The sequence below is a fragment of the Perognathus longimembris genome, chromosome 5 (assembly GCF_023159225.1).
Source record: "Perognathus longimembris pacificus isolate PPM17 chromosome 5, ASM2315922v1, whole genome shotgun sequence".
Classification (NCBI taxonomy): domain Eukaryota; kingdom Metazoa; phylum Chordata; class Mammalia; order Rodentia; family Heteromyidae; genus Perognathus; species Perognathus longimembris.
Window position 1 is genome coordinate 38,904,629 of NC_063165.1, and position 24,385 is coordinate 38,929,013.

The window sequence follows — 24,385 nt, forward strand, 5'->3', positions numbered from 1 at the left end:
GTGTTGTCCTTTCTTTTTCAGCAAACAATAACCAATATCCTATTTACTTAGGAACTCTGATCTCTAGATTATAAGGGTTTCTTTGGCTGGGGAAAACAAATATCATTTAAAATAATGGGGAGGAGGAAGAGGACTGGTATGTTTTTCTTTTTTCTTTTTTCTTTTTTTTTTTGGAGAGGTGTGGAAATTAAGTAAGAAAATAACATACTACCACATTCTCCCAAAGGCTTGGCAGAGATTTAAAATTTAGATCCAAAATAACTCTTACCCAAAAATATGGGTACTGTAGGTAGTTAAGTAATAGAAGTAGAGATGGGATAAGTGGGACTGGGTAGACTCTGGGGGTAAGAGTTGCTTAATAGTAAGAAGATAATAGGTACCATGTTTAAGCAGAAGCACGAAACTACCTGTAAGTACTCAGAAAGAAGTCTAGGGAAAACGGAGGACAGAACCTATTCCATACCTATTATTTCCGTCCATGTAGGTTTCCTGTTTCTAGGAATTGATCTTGCACCTTGAATTCATTGATTCTTTTTTTTAAAACAGAGCTGAGCCATCAGTGTCCAGCATCATTTATCTGTTTATTTGTTTGTTTCGGTTGTGCAGCTTGAACTTGGGGCCTGGGTGCTGTTCCTGAGCTCTTTTGCCCAAAGCTAATGCACTACCACTTGAGCCACAGCAACACGTCTTCACTGATTCTTTATAAAACTCATGATAACATTGACAGTGCACTGGGGCAGCCTAGGCAGAAACGATCTCTTCATCACATTTAGGCCAGGGAGCCACTTTACAGTAAGAGTAAGTAGAATAATTCTTCATGACTTTGATCTACAAAGAATAGAATTTTTTTTTTCTTGGGGGGGTACTTTGTCTGGCATCCTACAAAACAGTCCTTCACATCTGTATGCTTTTGAACATGCCATGAACACTTCCTAAATTCCATCACATCACCCATGAATGCACATAGATGGATGGAATCAATTGTAAATCAGTGAGCCGAGCTGCAGGAATGTGCACTAAGTATAAGCTGTCATCCTACAAAGTTGACTTGAGAAAACCAGGCCTTCAAGAAATACACTGCTACTGTAGTGGTTCTTTTGGTGAAGAGATAATCTGCTCTGCTTAAATATGCCCCTATAATACACTTGACAATAAAGAGAAGCAACTGGATGCTCTCATAAATAAAAATAACTACTACTAGGAAAGACACCTTGAAAAATCTTTTTTCCTAGATTGGCCTCAGGACACATAACAAACATAAGACTTTTAATAGCTAATGTGCATGATCTATTGAGAAAAAATTCTATGCTAAGAAGCTTACATTGATTAATGTATTGAATCCCTAAAATATCCCTGTGAGGTTAATACAATGAAGCTCCTGACCTCATTGTATATGAGGTAACTTTTACAGTTAGTGCTCAGATCACAGAGTTCATCAGGTTAGAGCTGTTTTTTTGAATTCCAACATATTTTATTAAGCATTAACCTCTACCCAAGGTATGATGTCTAGACAGATCTTTGGTTTTAATGATATTGCTAACAAAAATGAAATGTTTTCTGTGATTTCCTTGGCTTTTCTGTGTGCATCACACTAGCATTTATCTACTAAAAGGCTAGTTAACTTCAGTTATTTAGTCAGCATGCACTACACAATGATTTCTAGATCCTCTTGACTCTATGTCCATGAATGTAAGTAATTTATCTCTACAGCTGGCTTAACCTAAACTTATTATAACAAATTCAGAAATTTGGAATAACAGTGAATATGATGTTCTTTATATTTTTTAAAAATAGTAAAATATTACTCACAAAAATTTTAATGGTATAAACAGAACCTTATTCTCTTTAATCTTGTTTTAGTTTGTTAGGACTGCCATAACAGTTCCACAGTGGGGTGTCAGAACAAAATATACTTTTTTATGATCTTAGATTCTAACTGTTCAAGATGAAGATGCCACCAGAGTTGATTGCTTCTGACAGACAACCTGACTCCTTTTCTTGGAGATAGCCATTTTCCCATCTTCTACCTGTGTTTTCACATTGTCTTCTCTCTCACATTTCTGTGTCCAGTTTTCTCTTCTTATTGGGGTATCACTCTGATTGTATTTGGGAAAACTCTAATGGCCTCATTATAATTTAATCACCTCTTTGAAGACCTCCAACCTTCTCATATGATCACATTTTGAAGTACTCAGGATGAGAGATTTAATATGCATGTAACTAAGTAGGACAAAATTCAGCACAATATTCTGAAATACTGATTGTTTGCTGACATTCAAAATGTAAAAAAGAAATTACCATTTTCCCTTTCTAACCAAGACAAGTAAAAAATATCCAAGTGGCCTAAAGGTAATACCAACATTAGATTAAATGCCATCTTTCTTCTGATCAGGAAAGTATCGTGGATAGACAGAGCTTCAGTGCCCTTATTCAATTTTTATTGAACTTAAATACCAGCCATTGGAATTCCATTAACTGTTCCCAGCATAATCATTTGTGGTATTATTTAAATAATTTGTTGTTATATCTAGAATAGTTACTCCCACTAATTCAGAATTGACAGCAACGTGATGGTGGTTCACACCTGTAATCCTAGCTATTTAGGAGGCTGTGGTGTTAGGATTGCAGTTCAAAGCCAGCCCAGGAAGGAGAGTCTGTAAGATTCTTATCTTCAAGTAACTACCAGAAAACCAGAAGTGGTGCTGTGGCTCAAGGGGTAGAACACTAGCTTTGAGCTGAAGAACTCAGGGACAAATCCCAGGCCCAGAGTTCAAGCCCCATGACCAACAATAACAAAAATTCACTTTAGCCATATATACAAAGTACTGAATGTCTGTCTTCAAGATCAGAGAACAAATAGGCAGTTCAGTTCCAATCATGTTTTCCATTTTCACCTTTGAAAGGCTACAGCATTTATGAACCAATACTCAGTAAAAGAAAGAAAAAAGATCCTACATTAGTGATTGAAAATGTAAAGTTTTAAGAAAGTCCAGACAAAATTAGTATCACTGTATCTTTCATGATCTAGCATGATACCAGAGATAAGAATGAAAGACACTATAAAGAGTTGTCTGCATACCAAAGTTTTTGGACTTCGATGCTGAAAACAAATTTATAAAGTGGCTACTTCATTTTAAACTCCAATTTGAAGCATTAACATAAAACAGCTACCATGACAGAGATGATTCTTGCCCTCTGGGAACTCAATGTGTTGCATGTATAACATATAATGAATCCTGATGAACGATGACTTGAATAATTTCCCATGGTGAGGGCATACTATCACTTTACTACATTTTCCAGAAAATAGCTCTTACAAGTTGAATTTTTTTTTAACTCTTAAGATTGCTTTAATAAGTCTGTGTAAGGAGAAAGACTCCAACAAGTAGAGTTAAGTATAACCAAACAGCACAAAGGAGATTTGTCCCCAAGTCCTGCTTGTACTTAGGCGATTAAGTCAATTAAATCCAATGCCCCCAAATGCTGACAGTTAATATGATGGGGCGCAAGGATTCCCAGAAAGTTAAGAAGCATCTCTAACTACTATACACTTCTAAACATATCAAGAAAAATTCAGTGGAGAAATCAAAGTGAAATGGTTCATTGTTTCATGTAGAAGTGATTCAAATGCCCTTTGGACAGAGAAGGAATAATACATTCTCATTTAAGCTTTTCTGAATGTAGAGTCCTGAGGGATATGAAAAGGGAATCACGAAAGTGAAAGCTTTCTACAGGTATAGGATTCACTGATACTTCTAAGTTAAAAAGCCCAATTGGGATTTTTTTTTCCGGTTTGAATATACATTTATTTAACCTCCATATGTCACAAACCCAGAAAGTACCCTGCGAGTTGTGAGACAGAAAAACTTTGACGTTTCAGGCAAGCAAAACAGACATTGAAAAAAAGGGAAAGGGTAGGGATCTGGCCCTAAGGCAATAAGTAGGTTACACAAGGCAATTGAACACAAAGCAGAATTTTAAAACCCATAAAATAAACTGGAACCTTTTTTTCCTCCTTTGTTCAACATTATTATCTTAAAAAATTTTTGGAAAATTTTTATTAAAAAACCACAGACTTATTTCACTTCAATATGTGGTATGTTGCATTTTCCAGTTTGTTCAATGCTTTAAAACTCAAAGATGCTCTGCTTTCAATTGTACTTGGGCCTGAAGCATCCTAGCTTTTGGCAAGTAGGCAGGAGACTCAACAAAAATCAAAATAGGAACAATGCAGACTAAATACAGGGCACATCTGTAAACATATTATACATTTAAAAATTACAGTATCAGTATAAGAGAAAAAGTTTGCAGGTGAAATGAAAACTACCTGAAACTGACCTATCACAAGTTTCTGAACCTGGACTGATACAATATATATATATATATATATATATATATATATATATTGTATATATATTGTATTGTATATATATTGTATATATATTGTATATATATTGTATATATATACAATATATTGTATATATACAATATATTGTATGTATACAATATATTGTATGTATATTGTATTGTATATATATTGTATACAATATATATATATATATATCATATATATATATATATGATAAAAAGTTTTATTTACCTCAAGTGGAATTGGCAATCCATGCTTATACTTTTTTTAAATTGAGGCAGAGCAGATTAAAAAGATATTTTTTCTGTGTTCAGTCCAACAACTTTCATGAATTACTGGTTAAAAGTCGCAATCAACAAGAAAACTGCAATCGCTTAAAAACTAGCCATTTCTTAAGCAAAAGTAGTTACTTTCTCTCCAGATAGCAAGGGATCTAGTCTACTTTTATTAGAAGACAACTCTCTTTTTATATAAATAAATGCCCTGCTATTTTAACCTGTATTTAACATACAGGGATATAGTAATTTCTCCGCATGTATGTGTGTGATATGATGCTATATCAGGCCAGAAAACTTGTTATACTACCAATATCACCCAGTCTTAAAATTGGACCTTAGTTTCTGTGTGTGGGTGTGCGTGCACATGTGCGCACACACATACACAATTTATTTTTATTTTTAAACTTATTCAAGTTTGTTTGGGGGAAAATTGATGTCCATGTAAATAATCTTAAAGAATTCCTGGGTGTCAGAAAATCATACAGAGTATTCTTTCTCCATCCTTGTGACCCACAAACAAGGGTCAAATGGGGGTGACATTGTGGGGTTCCTTCCCATGTCTCACCCAAGCTCCTTCAAGCTGAGGTTAAGCCAGCACCCCTAGGAGAGTTAAGAAATTCTAGCACCCTCTGCTTAAAAACTCAGACAAGATTAAGTTATACAATATTTTCTTATGAAAAGCAATTACTTTGAGACATTTTAAACTTATCTTAATTTTCCTAAGCTGATTTTGGGGAATTGTTTAAAAAGTAGATTAAGGGCTGGAAATATGGCCTAGTAGTAAAGTGCTCACCTTGTATACATGAAGCCCTGGGTTTGATTCCTCAGTACCACATATATAGAAAAAAGCCAGGTCCATTCGTCTACTGAGGGGCATCTGGGTATATACACAATGGAATTTTATGCCTCTATTAGAAAGAATGACATTACCCCAAATGGAAGGACTTGGAAAAAATTATACTAAGTGAAGTGAGCCAGACCCAAAGAAACATGGACTCTATGGTCTCCCTCATAGGGAATAATTAGCACAGGTTTAGGCTAGTCACAAAAGAGAATCACAAGAGCCTAACAACTATGCCCTTATGAATGCATAAGATGATGCTAAGTGAAATGAACTCCATGTTATGGAAACAAGTGATATATCACTGTTGTAATTACTTTCAACATGCCACGTGAAACCGTAGCTTCTATTGTTGATGATACTCTTGTATCCCCTTCCGGTGGTTGTACCCGCACTATCACTGTATCTTATCTGAGTACTTTGGAAACTGTATATACTGGTATTAGAACTAGGAAAGTGAAAGAGAATACCAAAATCAAGAGACACAGGATAAAAAGACAAACGAATGCAAAAGCAATACTTGCAAAACTGGTGTAAACCAACTGAACAATTCATGGTGGGGAGAGGGAAAGAGGGAGGGGGAGGAGGAAATGAGGGAGGAAGTAACAAACAGTACAAGGAATGTATCCAATGCCTAACGTATGAAACTGTAACCGCTCAGTACACCAGTTTGACAATAAATAAGAAAAAATAAATTAAAAATAGAAGACAAAAGGAAAAATAAATACCAGGCTGTTTTTGTTATGATGGCTCTATAGTAGAGCTTGAAGTCTGGTATTGTGATACCTCCTGCACTACTTTTTTGGCCTAGAATTGCTTTGGTTATTCTAGGTCTTTTGCTGTTCCAAATGAATTTATGGGTTGCTTTCTCTATTTCAGTGAAGAATGTAGCTGGGATTTTGATGGGGATTGCATTGAATTTGTATAACAATTTGGGCAATATGGCCATTTTCACTATAGTGATTCTGCCTACCCATGAGCATGGGAGGTCTTTCCATCTCCTTGTGTCTTCTTTTATTTCCCTTATTAGATTTTTATAGTTCTCATTAAATAGGTCCGTCACGTCTTTAGTTAGGTTGATCCCTAGGTAATTTATTCTTTTTTTAGCTATTGTAAATGGTATTATTTCCATAATTTCCTTTTCTGCTTGTACATTGCTAGTGTACAGAAAAGCTGCTGACTTTTGTGGATTGATTTTGTAGCCTGCTACTTTGCCAAAATGGTTTATTAGGTGTAGGAGTTTGGGGACTGAGTTTTTTGGGGCCTTCAGATAGAAGATCATGTCATCTGCGAATAGGGATAGTTTGATTTTTTCTTTGCTGATGTGGATCCCTTTGATGTCCTCCTCTTGCCTTATTGCTACGGCTAGGGATTCCAGCACTATGTTGAAAAGAAGTGGGGGGGAGTGGGCATCCTTGTCTTGTTCCTGAGTTTAAGGGGAATGATTTTAGTTGCTCCCATTTAATATGATATTAGCAGTTGGTCTGTTGTATATGGCTTTTATTGTTTTAATGAATGTTCCATCTATTCCTGGTCTCTCCAGAGCTTTTAGTAAGTATGGATGTTGTATTTTGTCAATGGCATTTTTGGGCATCGACTGAGATAACAATGTGATTCTTTTTTTTTTTTTTTTTGGCCAGTCCTGGGCCTTGGACTCAGGGCCTGAGCACTGTCCCTGGCTTCTTCCCGCTCAAGGCTAGCACTCTGCCACTTGAGCCACAGCGCCGCTTCTGGCCGTTTTCTGTATATGTGGTGCTGGGGAATCGAACCTAGGGCCTCGTGAGGCAGGCACTCTTGCCACTAGGCTATATCCCCAGCCAACAATGTGATTCTTGATTTTATTTCTGTTTATGTGGTGAATTACATTGATTTACGGATGTTGAACCATCCTTGTGTCTGTGGGATGAAGCCTACTTGGTCATGATGTATAATTTTCTTGATCAGTTTCTGGATTCTGTTAGCTAATATTTTATTGAGTTTTGTGTCTGTGTTCATTAGTGATATTGGTCTGTAGTTCTGTTTTTTTGTTGGGTCTTTGCCTGGTTTGTGGATGAGTATAATATTAGTTTCATAGAATGAGTTTGGGATTTCTCCCTCTGTTTCTATTTCACAGAAGAGTTTGAGGAGTATTGGTATTAGCTCCCCACTAAAGGTTTTATAGGATTCATTGGTGAATCCATCTGGGCCTGGGCTTTTCTTTGTTGGGAGGCTCTTGATTACCCCCTGTATCTCTCTGTAAGTTATTGGTTTATTTAGTTGATTTATTTCTTCTTGATTCAGTTTGGGAAGTTTATACTTCTCTAAGAATTGATCCATTTCTGTAAAATTATTGTTTTTTAGTGAGTAGAGGTTCTGGAAATAGTTCCTTATGATAGTTTGAATATCGTGTGTATTTGTTGAATATCGTGTGTAAAATCAGGACTCCCTGATTTTACAGATATGAGTGTCTTCTCTTCTTTTTTTTGTAATTCTTGCAAGGGGTCTGTCAATTTTATTTATTTTCTCAAAGAACCAGCTTTTAGTCTTATTTATTTGTTGAATGGTCTTTCTATTTTCAATCAGATTTATCTCTTCTTTAATCTTTGTGATCTCTCTCCTCCTAGTCATTTTAGATTCGATCATTTCTTGTTTCTCCAGATGTTTTAGTTTCATCGTGAGGTTATTTACCTGCTCTGCTTCCATTGTTTTAATGTGAATGCTGAGGCCAATGATCTTGCCCCTCAGCACTGCCTTAGCTATATCCCATAGGTTTCTTTGTGATGTATTTTCATTGTCGTTGTTGCTTATGAATTCGTTAATTTCATCCTTAATTTGTTCTGTGTCCCAAGTGTTAGATAACAGTGAGGGGTTTAGTCTCCAAGTTTTTGTATAGCCTCTGTGGTATCCTTTGTTATTGAGAGTTACCTTGACTCCACTGTGGTCAGATCTAATACATGGGATGATGACAATACTTTTGTATTTGCTGAGGTTCTTTGTGTGGGCTATGACATGGTCTATTTAGAGTATGTTCCATGGGCTTCTGAGAAGAATGTGTATTGGGTCTCTGTAGGGTCAAAGACTTTGTACAGATCTATCAGATCCATTTGGGATATGGTGTTACTTAGGTCTTCAGCTCCCTTGCTAATCCTCTGGGTGTTGGATCTGTCTCTTGGAGAGAGTGGAATATTAAAGCCTCCCACTATGATTGTGTTTGGGTCTATCTTGTTCTGTAGTTCCGTGAGAATTTGCTTGACATATGTAGCACCTCTTTTGTTCAGTGAGTTTAAATTTATCACTGTGTTGTCTTGATTCTGGATATTTCCTTGTATTAAAATGTAGTGACCTTCTTTGTCTTTTTGAGTTGATTTTAATGAGAAGTCCAGCTGAAATCAGGATGGTTATTCCTGCCATTTTGGTAGGTGCATTTGCTTGGAAGATCTTGCTCTATCCTTTCATTCAGAGCCTGTTTTTGTCCCTTGCTGTAAGATAGGTCTCTTGAAGACAACACATAGTAACTTTTTGTGGACTGATCCACTCTGTTAGTCTGCTCCTCTTTATCAGAGAGTTTATATCATTTATATTCACAGAGATCATGGATAATTGTGGTTTTTTCCCTTCCATTTTCCTGTTAGGCTGTTTTTCCTCTCCCTTTTTTCTTGTCTTTACTGAGCTGCAATTCCTGTTGGGCTCTGGCTATTGTAGTTTCTTTCTGCTTCTGTCTGGGGTCCTGTACGTTTTCTATTGGATGGGGTTCCCCTCTTAGAATTTATTGAAAGGCTGGTTTTTTAATTCACATACTCCTCTAAATCCTCTTTGCTATGGAAAGATCTGGTTTTTCCCTCGAAGGTGAATTCTAGTTTTGCTGGATATCTAATTCTGGCAATTGTTGGCCTGGAGGACTTGGACTGTGTTCTTCCAATGATTTTTGCATTGTAGGTTTGTGTGTAGAGGTCTGCTGTGATTCCGATCTTCTTTCCATTGTAATATAGCTCTTTCTTCGTTTTGGCTGCATTCAGAGCTTGCTCTTTATTCTCGAGATGTGAGGTCTTGATAATTATGTGCCTTGGAGAGAATTTTCTAGGATCTGGTCTGCCAGGCATCCTATAGGCTTCCTTTACTTGGTGAGGTTGCTTGTGAGATTGGGGAAGTTTTCTGCAATAATTCTATTGAAAATATGTTGTAGCCCTCTGCTCTGGCACTCTGCTCCTTCATCTATTCCAATTATATGCAGATTATATATATATATATATGTATATCTTGTCCTTTTCTACTAGCTCCTGGATTAGTGTGCCCTGGAGTTTGACAGTTTATTGGAGTGTGGTAATCTTCTGGTCCTAATCAGCTGCATCGTCATCCAAAAGAGAGATTTGGGATTCGATATGATCAATTCTTTGTGATGTGGCTTCAAGTGTGGTGTTTATAGTATATATATATTTATTTATTTATTTATTTATTTATTTATTTTTATTTTTTTTTGCCAGTCCTGAGACTTGGACTCAGGGCCTGAGCACCTTCCCTGGCTTCTTTTTGCTCAAGACTAGCACTCTGCCACTTGAGTCACAACGCCACTTCTGGCTGTTTTCTGTATATGTGGTGCTGGGGAATCGAACCCAGGGCCTCATGTATACAAGGCAAGCACTCTTGCCACTAGGCCGTATCCCCAGCCCCAAGTGTGGTGTTTATAGATGTCAGTGAGCTGTTTATGGTTGCCAGATCAGCTCTCATAGTGGTGATTTCCTCTTTTAAAGAGTTGTACTTTGTATCTATTTTTTCATGCATTTCCTTTCTCAGGATGTTGAGGTCTTCTTTAACGGAGGAGTACACTGTATCCATTTTTGCTTCCATTTCTTTCTTGATTTCCTGTAGATTTTTCGAGACTTCCATTCTACGCTCCTGTATCTGTTTTCTGAATTTGGTCCTGAGGCTTTCCATCATTTCTTCTATCTTAGTCTCATTCGTGTTTTTAGTCTCCATCTCCTCTTCAGACGTACTACTTTTTGGAGCAGGTGAGTTGGCTTGACCTTTCATGAAATTTGTAATATTTTTTTGTGATTTGCACATCTGGAGATCTGCAGGTGGCGACCTTGGCTTGGCTTTGTGCTGGTTCCCGCTGGCCTGTCAGTGGAGACTTGCTTGTGTCCTGACTCTGGGTTTGAGTTTGGCTGTTGAATCTTACTGCCCAATGGGTGAGCGTGACTGTCTCAGTTCTTGCCGAGGTGGTCACCCTTACTGCACTTGGGGGTGGGTAGGTTCTGTGTTTTTCTCTGCAGGACTGTGCTCTGCCGCTGTGTTGTGCTGACCTTTGTGTGTCCCCGATGGGGGTTTGCGGGTCGCTGATTCAGTGTGGCATGGAGACTTTTCTCTTTTTTGATTCTTTTCCCACTGGCTGCTATGGTCAAAAGAGCTCAACTCTCAAATTGAGAATTTCCGCTGAGCGGCTTGCCCATCTGTGCGGAGTGCTCCTGTCGGAGCAGGTCTTGCTGTTGAGGAGTGGCCCGCCCACCTGTGTGGAGTGCACCTATCAGAGCAGGTGCTGCTGCTGAGGGGGAAGCTTGCCCACTTGTGCGCTCCTGCGGGGGGATTGGGCAGGAGCTTCTCATGCTGGAGGGCTAGCACGTTGACCCATGCTGGCCCTCTGGGGGGCATGTGCGTTAGCGCTCTAGTGCTTCCTTTGGGGGTGTGCTACCCCGAGTTGTTGGAGGGTGCTTGTGTCCTCTTGTGAGTCTACAGTGTGGGGCGGTATGCATGGACCCCAGCAGGTTCAAGTGTCTGGGTGCAGGTTGGTGCCCACTAGCTCTGCACCTCAGCTGTGAGAGGGGGGCCTGTGCTTGGGCCCAGGTGTCCCAGTGCAGGGCCTTTGGTTAAAATATAAACTTCTAGGTTCCACACCAAATCTGAGAAACTAGAAATCTGGGTCTGAAAAACCCTTCAGGATCGTCTGAGCATCACAGTTTGACAGTCACTGTGTGACTTTGATAACCACTTTGACTCTCCTTTTGTTTTATCCATTAAACTGTTCCTAAATAAATGGAGTAGTTTCTAGAAATTCACCACCTGAAACCAACTGTCCTCAAAGAGTGGATATATATGAAGAAATATGCTACATGGTATATAAATATTCATTTGAAAAGAAAAGAAGGTAGAAACATCACAAAGGAGTTGTATAAGAAAAGATAATGTTTACTTGAATACATATATACACTATAATCAGCCTTACAACATGTTTGTGTGATCTTACAATTCAAATGTACAGGTTTTTTTCTAACTTACCTCCTATCTATTCATAAGCTTTAATTTGCCAATTCTATTCAAATGTTATTTTATTCATTAAAAAATACCATGCACATGACACTTTGTAATAAATTAGTAGTATAAGGTGAAGGCCAGTTCTGGGGTAAACTCACAATTTTATACCTGCCAGGCAAGTGCTCTACCACTGAGCTACTTCTCCAATACTGGTCCCTTTCTTTTATATTCCTAAGTTTCTTGCTCTCACTTTCAAATTTATACATTCAGGATGATGGAAACGAGGATAGCTTTGGTTTACTTAATGTGTAAATTTATGTAACTATTATATAATCGGAAGGAGCAATGTCTTAACTACAAGTGGCTACAATCTTAGATAACTAATTTCTCTTTCTCTTAATTTACATTCAGATAAAGAGATTCCTGCTCTCTAAAGGAGTAGTTGGAAAGAAGCAGCATGCACACAGACAATGCCACTGTGTTATTTGCTGTATCAGCAGTGTTCCAGATCACATTAGTGGACAAAGGCATTCTCTCCTGACATCTGTGTTTATGGGAAACAAGGCAAGGCAAACAAAGGCAATCCACCAACTAGCAGGAATGGCATGCACATTTCTCATCCCTTATTACCACACTCAAAGAAACATTAAGCATTTTTCTTCAACAGAATAAATATCTGAGCACACTTAATAAACTCTTTTGGAAATGAAGTAGTGTATTTTTATTGCACATTACATAGACTTACAACTATTTCCCATTTAAATGCCTACTCTTTGGTGTCTAGGTGGCAGGGAAGTAGGTTTCCATGATCAGTTTATTGCCCCTCACTAAATTCTAGGAAATGGCAAAGAGAGAATGTTAGAGAAGGATATGTAAGTTGCAGTATTTTTATTGTTATAAAGGAATCTTTATGCCAACAACCAGAGTGCTTTCTCATTAGGAAATCAGTAGGGTTGTTTATTTTTGTATCAGATAGTTCTGCATTGCTAACAAAATCCAGAATAGTTATTCTACTTTCTCATGCCATACCAACTAAAAAAAATTGCTGCAACCAGGAGATTGATGGCTCCAAAGCAATTGGGGGAAAAATATCCATTGTCAGAAGAGCCTGAGACCAATTTCTTGAACATTATCTGGCTCCTTCCCACCACAGAAAATGCAGACAATCATAGTATTCTGCAGGAAAATACTGTTATCACTCAAATGACCTGGTTTTGCTGCATACCTGTTCCTGGTTAAACATCGAAAGGTATCTATTCAGACAAAATTGTTGGCTGCAATTGAAAGATGACTAGGAAGAACTTGGCCACCTTTAGATGTAACACAGCAAGAGTCAATGGGATTACCCTTACATTCAAAATTCAGGCACATGGTATGTGATCTATGAGTCTGAATTAATGAAAATCTGAACTTCGCCAGTCTAATAAGAATAATGTCCTTTTAGATTAGGGGTGGTTCCCATGAATGAGGGAGAGGAAGGGTAGCAACTGGGCCAGCTATTATTCATTTCAGGAAGAGTTTACCACTACTACTATTCACCCACTACTCAGGTGTTTGGTGAGCTCTGCCCATTCACCCTAGCAATGCAGGAATTCTCCCCAACCACCATCTGACTCTACCCAGAGTCTTTACTATAAAGTAAGACTTGTCCTTCCAGGTGCTCAGAGAAAATACCTAGAAACATTTCTGACTCCTCTCTTCTTTTCACTTTTTATATCAAATCTCAAGATATTAATCTGATTCAAAATTTTTCCAAAATAAATTTACAATCCTCTGTGATCATTCTGGTATGAATTTTTATTATTTATTTCAAGAAACTAAGAACTTCCCTCTATCCAAACTCACACATAGATCCTATAAGCAACTTGGGAGTGAAAAAGAATAAGAAAACAACTCAAGCTATGATTGTTTGTAGGCTTTGTACTGGCTCTTACTCTATTTGCAGTACCTGCTTTACCACAGGAGATATTCCCAAGGCAAAGTCTCTACTCCATTCTACTTTCCCAGTGATGTCTACACCGGCAGCACTGCAATTCTAATACTTTTCTTCTAATTCTCTTTAACCTGATCTTTGTACAATAGCTATTATGTAATAACATGCCACATGGATTACAATATGTTTTTGTTTGTTTGTTGTTTCTTATCTGTTAGAAGGATGTACGCTTCACTGTTGAAGGGCTTTAGGCCTATCATATTTATCAATGTACCCCCAAGTGTTTGAAACAATGCTTGGCATCTATTAGACTTTCAAATAGCTATTGAAGGAGAGTAGAGTATTCCCAATGTCAATGGTATGATTATAGTCATCATAAATCAATGAGGGTAACCTTATTCAAGTCTACTTATGGATATTATGTGTGTAAGTTTGGATAGAGAGAAGTTCTTAGTTTCCTAAAAGAGTCATGAATATAAACATAAACTTTATACAGAGATCTAGGTTCTCCCCAGTTTTTTAGTTACTTCTCATATATAGAGTTAGGAACTGAAATTGCAATAGACTCATATGGAATGACCTATGTAATGGGGGTAAAAGCTGAGGAAAGATGACATTAAACTCGTAAGTTTCTATAGTTGGGTACGATGAATTCTTTGGCATCTCACTAGAAGTTTATTAGATTATGATTCAATTTCCTATTTTTCTGTAATGCTCTAACTTTTTTTATTGTGGCATATGCTTTTAATCCTCAGTTATAATAATGTAGTTATTAAATTAAATGAGTACATTTAGCATAATTATTGTAAGAAAATGAAAACTGTTTTCTACCACTTGATTCCAGACTGCATTCTTTATTTAATTTTATGTTGATGATGAAGCTTCTCTTTGCTGTGAGGTACAGCACTTGCTCTATTCATCTTTTCCTTTTGTAGAACTTGCCAGCAGACAGTAAGAAAGAGCCAATAAAAAGAAAGAATGTCATTTAAAAGTAACAGAGTTGTACTATGCAAGATGATTATGTTATTTTTATTACTCTCCCTGGAAACAGCCTTTATAAAACTATGTTATTTTCATCGAATGTGCCAGCCAGTGATGTAATTAGGCATAAGGAAGAATTTTGCAAGTCACTGTAAAAAAAAGTTGTAGCAAGGTCAAGAACTAGATGAGGCATTAAGGTATTATTTGGAATAAAGACACATGTGCCTAAGATAAAACAGTTTTCAGTGAAGGAAAGATGGGAGAAAGAAGCAAAGAGGAAAGAAAGGGGAATGGGAGGGATTAAAAAAAACAAAAAAGGTGTAGAATGCTCTCCATTTAGCAAACTCCCCCTTGTGGTCATAATGTGATTCACTATATAGTTCTTGGTATACTTGAATCTACATAAGATTTAATAGGAATTTGGTACCTAGTTCATCATGAGTTACTCTAAGCAAAGTCGCCTTAGTACTGGGCAAAATCAATGTAATCAGTTCAACTGTCAACAACAATATGCTCATCTCACAACTAGTCTGAACACATTTTCAGAGAATGATAGCTTGATGCAGACTTCCCCCATAGCTGTTGGAATTGTGAAGACAACAATAACTCCCATCTTAATTGAAGGGTGAGGAGGATTAAATGCCAAACACCTAGTACAGTGTTGGATGTGTTGATGTTTAATAAGTGATCAAAATCAGTCCTAACTCATCCTTACTAATGGCTTGTAGAAAAGTGCTTTCTCAGAAACTCCTCTGGGCTAAAGCCTCCTCATGAGAAGTTTTTGAATACCTAAAATTTATTACATTATCATGAACATTATTCACAAACAAGATTTTGATGCAGACAGTTTAAAAATGCATTTACTTTCTGGGTAAAATCCATTAGAATTTTCTGCAAAACAAAAGTTGTCTGGATACAGTAAAGCATCTAGAATTCAGGCAGAGTCTGTAATATCATTTGAACCAACCAAACATGCCTCAGATCATAAGGAGATAGATATATTACTGAAGCACTTGTCTCTCCCCTCTTGGCCCAATCATTTTATGTATACAAAGATGGAATATGAAGGATTGACCCAGACCCAATTATTTCAGGTGCATACAGATGCCAGGCAAAACCCTGGTAAGCCAGAATGTACTTGACATGCAGGCAAGGCAATCCGATCTGAGCCTGGCTGTGTAAACATTCCATTGTGGGCCCAAGGAAAAGCCTCCCTCCTCCCCAACTTCCCTAGACCTGATGACCTTCTTTTATTAACCTCTGCCCCTTTGCTCAGACCCCATATAAACCTAACCCCAAATCCACCCCCTTTAACAACCTCCATTCCTTGGGAGGGTCTTTGACCCTCACTGGCAATAAACAGTCCCAGCCTATTGAGAATCGAGAATCGAAACCTTTTGCCTTCATTTTCCTAACAACTATTCTCTTATTTCATTTAAATCTATTAAGCAATGAAAAGTCACAAAAAATATCCAAGCCCATTTAGCAATTTCATTGGTTTTATTTTAAGGTTATACTAATTACATTGATTTAAATAGAAGTCAAACCTGCTGCATTGTTAGACGAACTAATAAAAATCCATTTGGATTCTGTGCACCGTATAGCAAGATGCATATCAATGTTAGAATGAGAACCTTGGTATGGGAAGATTAGTATCTTTCAATTCCTGCAAAGGAAATTGTTCACATCTCCAAGTCTTTTTTATACTCCCTTAAGGCTATGAGCATGTGTATAATACTCATGAATGAATTAATGCAAATGTGTAGTTCTCACATTAGGAACAATGGTCCCACAATGTTCAATTCACCAACATTTCATTGAGAAATGTGTGTGTCAATCTCTGTGCTAAAGGAACACTGCTAGCAGAGAGATGAACGTCATATAGTCTCTTCCTTCTAGGGGGAGAAGGAGATATCCAAAGGAATAATTCAAAAAGCAGGTGTTATATGTGATTGAAGAGATATTTGGAGGAAGTGCAATTATAAAATAGCTGTGTGTGTGTGTGTTTGTGTCTCACAAAGACAAAAGACACTATACAAAAGAGGGTAGCTCTGAAGATTAATAAGACAATGTTAGCAACACATGGAAAAAGAGCTTGCCAAGGAACAGGACATGATACTGTAGGAGGCAGTCAGTTACATTAAAAAACCTTCCAGGAATTCTGTTTGGCAAGCTTGGAGTTTTACCTGTGTCATGTACAATCTTGGGCCTTTTGACGTCGATATAGTTAACATAATTTCTTTTAATTGTGAGTTCTGATAATTTTTTATGGCTTCATTAAGAATAGTAGGGTCTGGATAACTATACCCCGAAATAGAGCACATCGACTAATTAATTTTCATGTATAAATAGAAAGGGAAGGTGTATGTTTGAATAATATTTCACCAGTGCCTCTTATATAGCTTCAAATTTCAAGTCTATTTTCAGTTCTTCTATTAAAGTTAACTGTAAGATTTTGATGATTTTAATAAATTTTGTTTGTCCTTTCCCTATCTCCAATATTATATCCGCATTGAATTCTATATTGAATTCTTTTTATTTCATAATGAATGAGTAAAATAGATATAGGTAAATGTATAGCATATGTGGATAGGTGTTGTGTAAGTTTTATCCTTCTCTAAACATGAGCATGTAGATATTTCTTACATATAATGAATTTGTATCCATTAGGTATATACCGACAAGTGGCTTACCTACCTGTTTCAGACCTTCAAGTGCAGTTGTATGCCTTTTGGTTTTTGTTTTATTTTTCTGAGGATCATCTGTACTTATATTAATGGCTATCATAATTTACATTCTATCAATAGTCTATAAAAGTTTATATATCACTACTTCTTCAACAGCATTTAGTGTGACTTATTTTTTTTTTCATAATATCATCTGACAGTGCGGTTTGAATTTTCCATTTCCTGATGGCTTAAAGATGTTGAGCAATTACTCATGTATTTATTTGTCACTTGTACTTCTTTCCAGAAGTATCTGTTCAGATAATTTTCCCATTTTTTATCTAGATTGCTTGTTTTTCTTTATGATAATTTCTTGAACTTTACTTTTTTTATTTTTGCCAGTCCTGGGGCTTGAATTCAGAATCTGAGCACTGTTCCTGGCTTCTTTTTGCTCAAGGCTAGCACTATTCCACTTGAGCCACAGCACCACTTCTGGCTCTTTCTATATATGTGGTACTGAGGAATAGAACCCAGGGCTTCATAAATGCAAGGCAAGTACTATACCACTAGCCCACTCTACCACTCTACCAGCCCCTTGAGCTTTACTTTTATAGGAACGAAAAAGAGAGGAAGGAAGGGTGGAAGGAAAAAAAGGAAAGAAAGAAGGAAGGAAAGAGAAAGGGAGGAAAAAATGTGGAATGGACTTGTATGAAGAAATTTAGTCTTCACAAAGATTGATCTTAGAAGGAAAACAATCTATTATGTAAACCCTAACAATAGCCCTTTGATATCTCAAGAGAGCAAAGTAGGAACAAGAAGAGAATTATCCCCATTAAAATCTTACACAGTCTAGCACTGCAACAGTGAGGGCTGGAGAAACATAGTACGCAATAATATGCTTTTGCATCCTAAAAAGACTAACAATTTGATGGTATAAGATATTAATATCCTTTGTCTCACCATTTTGACAAAGTGTAAAAAGTGAACCAATGCAACAACAATACACAACACAATGCATTGTAAACTCATTGTATAACTGGAGGGGTGGTGTTGGGGAGGAGGGAAGTGGGAAGGTGGGAGAGAAAAATAAGGGAGGAAGTAACAAGCCTGACAACAAATGTCTCCCTTACATATGTAACTGTAACCCCTCTGTACATCACCTTATGAATAAAAAATGTTAATATTATGAATGACAAAATAGACTCAAAGGTTTCAGAAACCTCAGTTCTAGGGATAATACAAGTTCCTAAAATAATTCATGGACAACAGATTAACAAATAACATGGAGATTTAAAATACAAGCATTTACAGTAACTCATGAGATATCCCCTGGGAAACTTCAATGAAAAAAAAATCTAGACTGAGTCAACACATGTAAAAGAAATGATGAAAATTCAAATTATTATTAATTTGCTCCACTTATGCCTTGAGGTAGTCAAGGCTAACTGGAAATTCACAATATGTATTTTTATAATGAAAAGGACAGAAGCAATAATAACATGTACTTTAAAGGTGTGTGCTTTGAGAATTTAGAGATTTTAGCTTTATTTAATCCTCTGGGAATATTGTCAGGCGTATCTTATTATCCATCCAATTCCAGTAAGAAAGATAAAATACAGATAGATTAAAAATTGCTTCTGTTCATAAAGGTAATGTCAAAGAGAGATAGGATGAGCTAGAATTCTCTTACCTCTATATTTTCTTCTTAGGTATGTAGGCTCAGTTGTTCCATAGCTTATAGTTTAGTAGAATATTAAATAAAAACACCAGATTTAAGAAGCAGAAATGAGAATAATATTCTCTAGTCTTGTTGAGACCTGTAAATTAAATATGCCAAATTAGCTAAGAAAAGTATACATGTCTGGTTTTAGATATGAATTGTACATAAGCAATAAATACTTCTAATATATATATTCCATATTTAAAAGTAAATGTGTTAATTATGGTTTATCTGATATAATTATCTGACTGTCCCATATATTGTCCATTCAGTAATATTGAGTATAAAAATTTTGATATTCATTGTGTTAATTGAATTAAGCATAGTAAAAGAGAAGAAATCCACTTGATGTTCTCACTCATAGGACTATTTAGTCAAAGTGTTAGATAGCAGCTATGTCCTCTCTGTTGTGTTCACTAAAGTAACTAGAAAATACATGCTCAGAAATTTTCTCTGAATTTTTCAGTAGAACTACAAAATAGAACAAATACTGGGGGAAAAAGGCTTTCAGAGAAATTGTAGTCATTGTTTGTACCTCATTGTATGCTATTCTGGGGATGCTCTATCCTGTGATTCACTCAGAAAACAAAAACAAGAGAAATAATAGATATTTACTGAAACTAGTGTTTGTCAATGCATACCTAGCTACCATCATTCTACTCCCAGTTTCTTCTCAGCATCTAGACAAAAGAAGAAACAATCATCTTTACAGACACTAAGGCAACAGGGAAACTTCATACTGCTGGCTCATAAAATGACTCATTTGACATGTAACTAAGAAATGGGCTCATATTGACTTCTGAGAATTTATAAATGTTTTCTGTACCCAAAGTCCTAATATATAGCTGGTGTTGTCAGCCTCTTTATCATTATGTTCTTAGAAATTTGGGATCTGAATATTCTTAAAGGCAGTATTCCAGAACCATCACAGCATCTACAGTGACTGTGAATTCCCTGTTGTCTGCCTAAGAATCATGTGGAGGTTCTGTAGCCTCTGTATACACAGAGTTTTTGGACCACACTGCCAGTGTTTCCAAGAGTGTTTTTCATGTTGTAAGTTCTTTACATGTTACTTACTTCATTTCCGTAACATAAATAGTATCATCTACAATTTTTTTCCAGAGGAAAATACCAATACTTAACTTTGTGACTTGGCAACTTTCTCACCATGAAGAAATTTGAGAAACTACCTTCAAGTAGTGGTATAGGAGGTTATCTGTATTAATATTTGCTTGTAATTATTTCTGATCCTTGTAATAAGTTATCTTTGGAAGATATATCATTATTAAAAAAATCAGTAACTGTATTGGCAATTTAGGATATGGGTACTAAAGTTAAGTTACCCAATTCATTGAGTATATTTTCCCAGTATCTTAGAATTCTCTGGTATTTGATCTTTCCTGAATTAGTAGATGTAGTGGAATTTATAAGCTTATCATGGAAGATAATGAATTTAAAAGATACAGTGTTTTCAATCTCACAGTTAACTTTATTAGAGGAACTGAAAATAGACTTGAAATTCTCACAGAAAGTTGATGGCTCTGCTGGCTATTACTGCTGACTCTCAAAAATCTATCACAATACAGTACTTGTGATCTACAAATCTTTCCTGTTGATGATGGGTTGGAGTTAGTGACTTGCTGCCAATAAATACCAAGAAATGAAAAGACCAATGATTGACTCTTCCTCTCCACTCCATTTAGTTGAAAGGTAGTTGTAGTGCTGTGAGCAGCTAAATGGGGAGTCCCAGTTGGCAAGGAAGTGCAATCTCCAGCCAACATCCTTGAGTTTAGATGTAAACTCTTAATTCCGGTCAAAACTTTGGATGAAATGTTACCCCAAGAAACAGCTTGACTACAATTTCCTGACACACTCAGAGTCTCAAATATCTGGTTTAATGGCTCCAGATTTTTGTTCCTCAAAAGTAGCAAGAGACAATCTTCTGTTTGTTTTTGCTTACAATTTTGTTAAAATTTGTTATATGTCAACAAACAACATGTAGGCAGAACTATCATCATGGCATAATGTTCTTGCTGAGTAGATATCAATTTCTCTGAGTGAAGTGGGAGCACTGGTATTTGTTTCTGCATTTTCAGAACAGAGGAGCAACAAGAAAAGCTGAACTTACTAGCACAAATAGTTCAGGTTGCAAATGTACAGTATATCATAGATAGGGACATATTTTTCTCTCTATTTGATAATATTTATAGATATATTTTAAAATTATCCTTAAGTAGTTGTGCAAAGGATTTGCCATTTAACAAAGTAGTTTATGGATAGATCTTCATTAATGTCATCCTTTTCAACATTCCCAACTGTCTTTCCCCTACCCACATCTAAATTTTCCTTTACCCTTCTTAATTTTGTAGGATATACATGGGATTCTTTTCTTTTTTCTGTCAGTCATGAGGCTTGAACTTGGGGCCTGGCACTGTCCCTAATTTTTTATGCTCAAGGTTAGCGCTCTACCACCTTGAACTATGGCACCAACCACTTTAGTTTTCTGGTGATTGGTTAGAGACAAGCATCTCATGGACTTTCCTGCCTGGGCTGGCTTTAAATCACAATCCTTAGATCTCAGCCTCCTGAGGGGCTAGGATTATAAGAGTAAGCCACTAGAGCTCAGCTTTATACATTGGATTCTTGACTGCATTTCCCCCCTTTTTTCTTTGTCTACCCATTTCCCCTTGACCCCACTCTACCCCTTTCAAATACACACACTTGAAATTATTATTTCAAATGGACTCATTATTCAGCTATGGAAATCAATCAAGAAACAATGATGGGAGTCCTCCTTGATCGAATCTCTCCTAACCTCTGTGAGCATTTCTAGCTATTTGGTCAGGGACTGTCTGTGCAGGTAACCCTCAAGTCCACCTCTCTTGTTTAGGATGGATACATATTTCTTATAACTATTGCAAGTGACGACAACTTTTTCAGATGGTATTTACAGGTAGATTGGGTTCTAAATATTGGGACAGTACAATTCAGAAATGAGGACTTCAAACAGATTCTTTTTCTTTCTAAGACAACCCTATTTACTTTGCAATCGTTTCAAATAGGTCATCATTTTAATCCTAGCTTTACTTAGTGAGGAAGCAATCTAGACAGTACTTCCTTCAGGGCCATTAAAAACATATGAGGGCTACGAAAGCATAGGAATGGAAATCAAGATGAATCCATACTGTGTCTAAGCAACATTATATTATTAGAGGTAAACCAGCATAGGAGGTTTTCTAACGTTGATTCTCATAAACTTTGAGAGGCTTTGAGCTATCTTCAAATCTGGCTATGATTTCCTAGATAGAGAAAAGGTACTGAATACAAATGTTTTTGGAAAAACATTAAGAGAACCAAGGGAGAAAATTCCCTAGAGAAAGAAGGGTATGAGGAAGCCAAAGAAAGTTCAGGTGCCATAGTTGTCAGGAGAGGGGAGTAATCCTGCATACAATGTGGCATCTTCATTCAGTTGTCACCCAGGAATCTTTCATTTGTTTGTCCTTTGGATGCCATGACAAGATCCTAACTACAACATGAAACAACAACGCACTAAAAACTCTGTCCGCCAGTGAATCAAGATGCATTGTACTCACATCGCATTGATACTTCATTCAACTAAAGACAATAAAGAAGTAAGTGGCATTAATACACAATGGAATGCTATGCTTCTGTCAGAAGAATGGCAATGGCCCATTCGTAAGTAAATGGAAAGACCCTCATTGGTAATAATTAGTATATACCTAGGATAGTTCTAGCAGAGGATCACAATAGCTCAATAGCTATGTATATGTGGTTGCATATGATGAGGCTAAGTGAAATAAACTCCAAGATAAGGAAACAAGCAGTTTACTACTGTTTTTATTTTTAATGCATGATGTGAAGCTATTTCTTTATTCTTTTGTTCATCTTCCCTATGGTTTAGCTCCTGTTGTCACTGTATTTGATTTTACCCTGGGTATTGTATATATATATGTCTGAATTAGGGAAGGGAAGGGGAACATCAAAATGGTGAGACAAAGGGTAAAAGGTGAACCAATGCAACAGCAACACTTACAAGACAATAGTTGTAAAGGAACTATACAACTCAGTGTGGGGGGTGGGGAGGAGGGAAAGTAGGAGAAAAATGAGGGAGGAGGTAACATATTTGACAAGCAATATACTCACTATCTTACATATGTAACTGTAACCCCTCTGTACATCACCTTAACAATAAAAAAAAACATAAATAAAAAGAGAAAAGAAAACCTGTCAGATATTGAGAACCCTGACTTGTGATTCATTTAGTACAGTAGAAAGAAGACCAAAGAGTGTTCCCTCTCAAAAACTAAGTGCAACCTAATTTTTCTATCTCTATTAATTGTTAGCTTATGTCTTGTCTTTAGATAAATAAATTATGGCAAAAATTTCAAGTGATAACTTGTTTCTACCTGACATCTCCAATTTAATTTTTGTGCTTTTCTAAGGGCTTGTGCAAGTCCATTGCTGTAGAACAAAGGATATTATCATGGAATTATAAAATGCCATCAATGCACACTCTCTCCATGCCAGGAGTATGCAACTGTGTGACTCCTGCTGATAAGACAATATCTCACAATTTTCATGATTACTCTCCATTTCCAGTGTGGTTTCCCTCACTCACTGCTGTCAGAACATAATAACATCATCATCATTAATTGTAATTATGCTTAATCTGCTAGGGGTGATTATATCTGTTTCTTCGTCCCTGCCTTCTTTATGTTTTGGATACTTTATCTTTAGCAGCTAATGCATTTTCACTAAACTTCCCTTTTACTGTGTATTTAAAGCTTAAACTATTGTTTAGGTTCTCGACTGAAAACCTACTTTCTTGGAGACATAGATAGGTAACCAACTAAAGGACATCAAAATGTTCAAGTTTCCATGCTCAGATCTCATTATAACAGCACTACTTTGATTCAAAAAATATCACAAGTATTTGGTCCCCTTCTTCCCAATAGAGAGAGCTATATAAAAGGAATCCCCTCTTTATATCCAGCCCTGCTTCATGAGCTTCTTTCAAAGGAACACATTCTAATCTGCTAACACTGAGGTAACTACATAGCATTACTGTGGATAGAAATCTGGCCAATTACACATTTTCACAGGCCTACTATTAAGTTTCCAGTAATTGCTCAATTCTTGCATAACATGAGCTATTAACACAGCTTATCATGTAGTGTGCCAGTATTGAATTTCCATCTAACGGGTTATTTAATAATGGCATTGAAATAAAAAATGAAATCTCTAGACCCTCAGCAATATCACTGCTTTTACATGCTCTGCAGTCTGTAATAGGCTATTAGATGAAAGATAGTAATGTATTCTGGAAGAGCAGCCCATTGACAATGAATAAA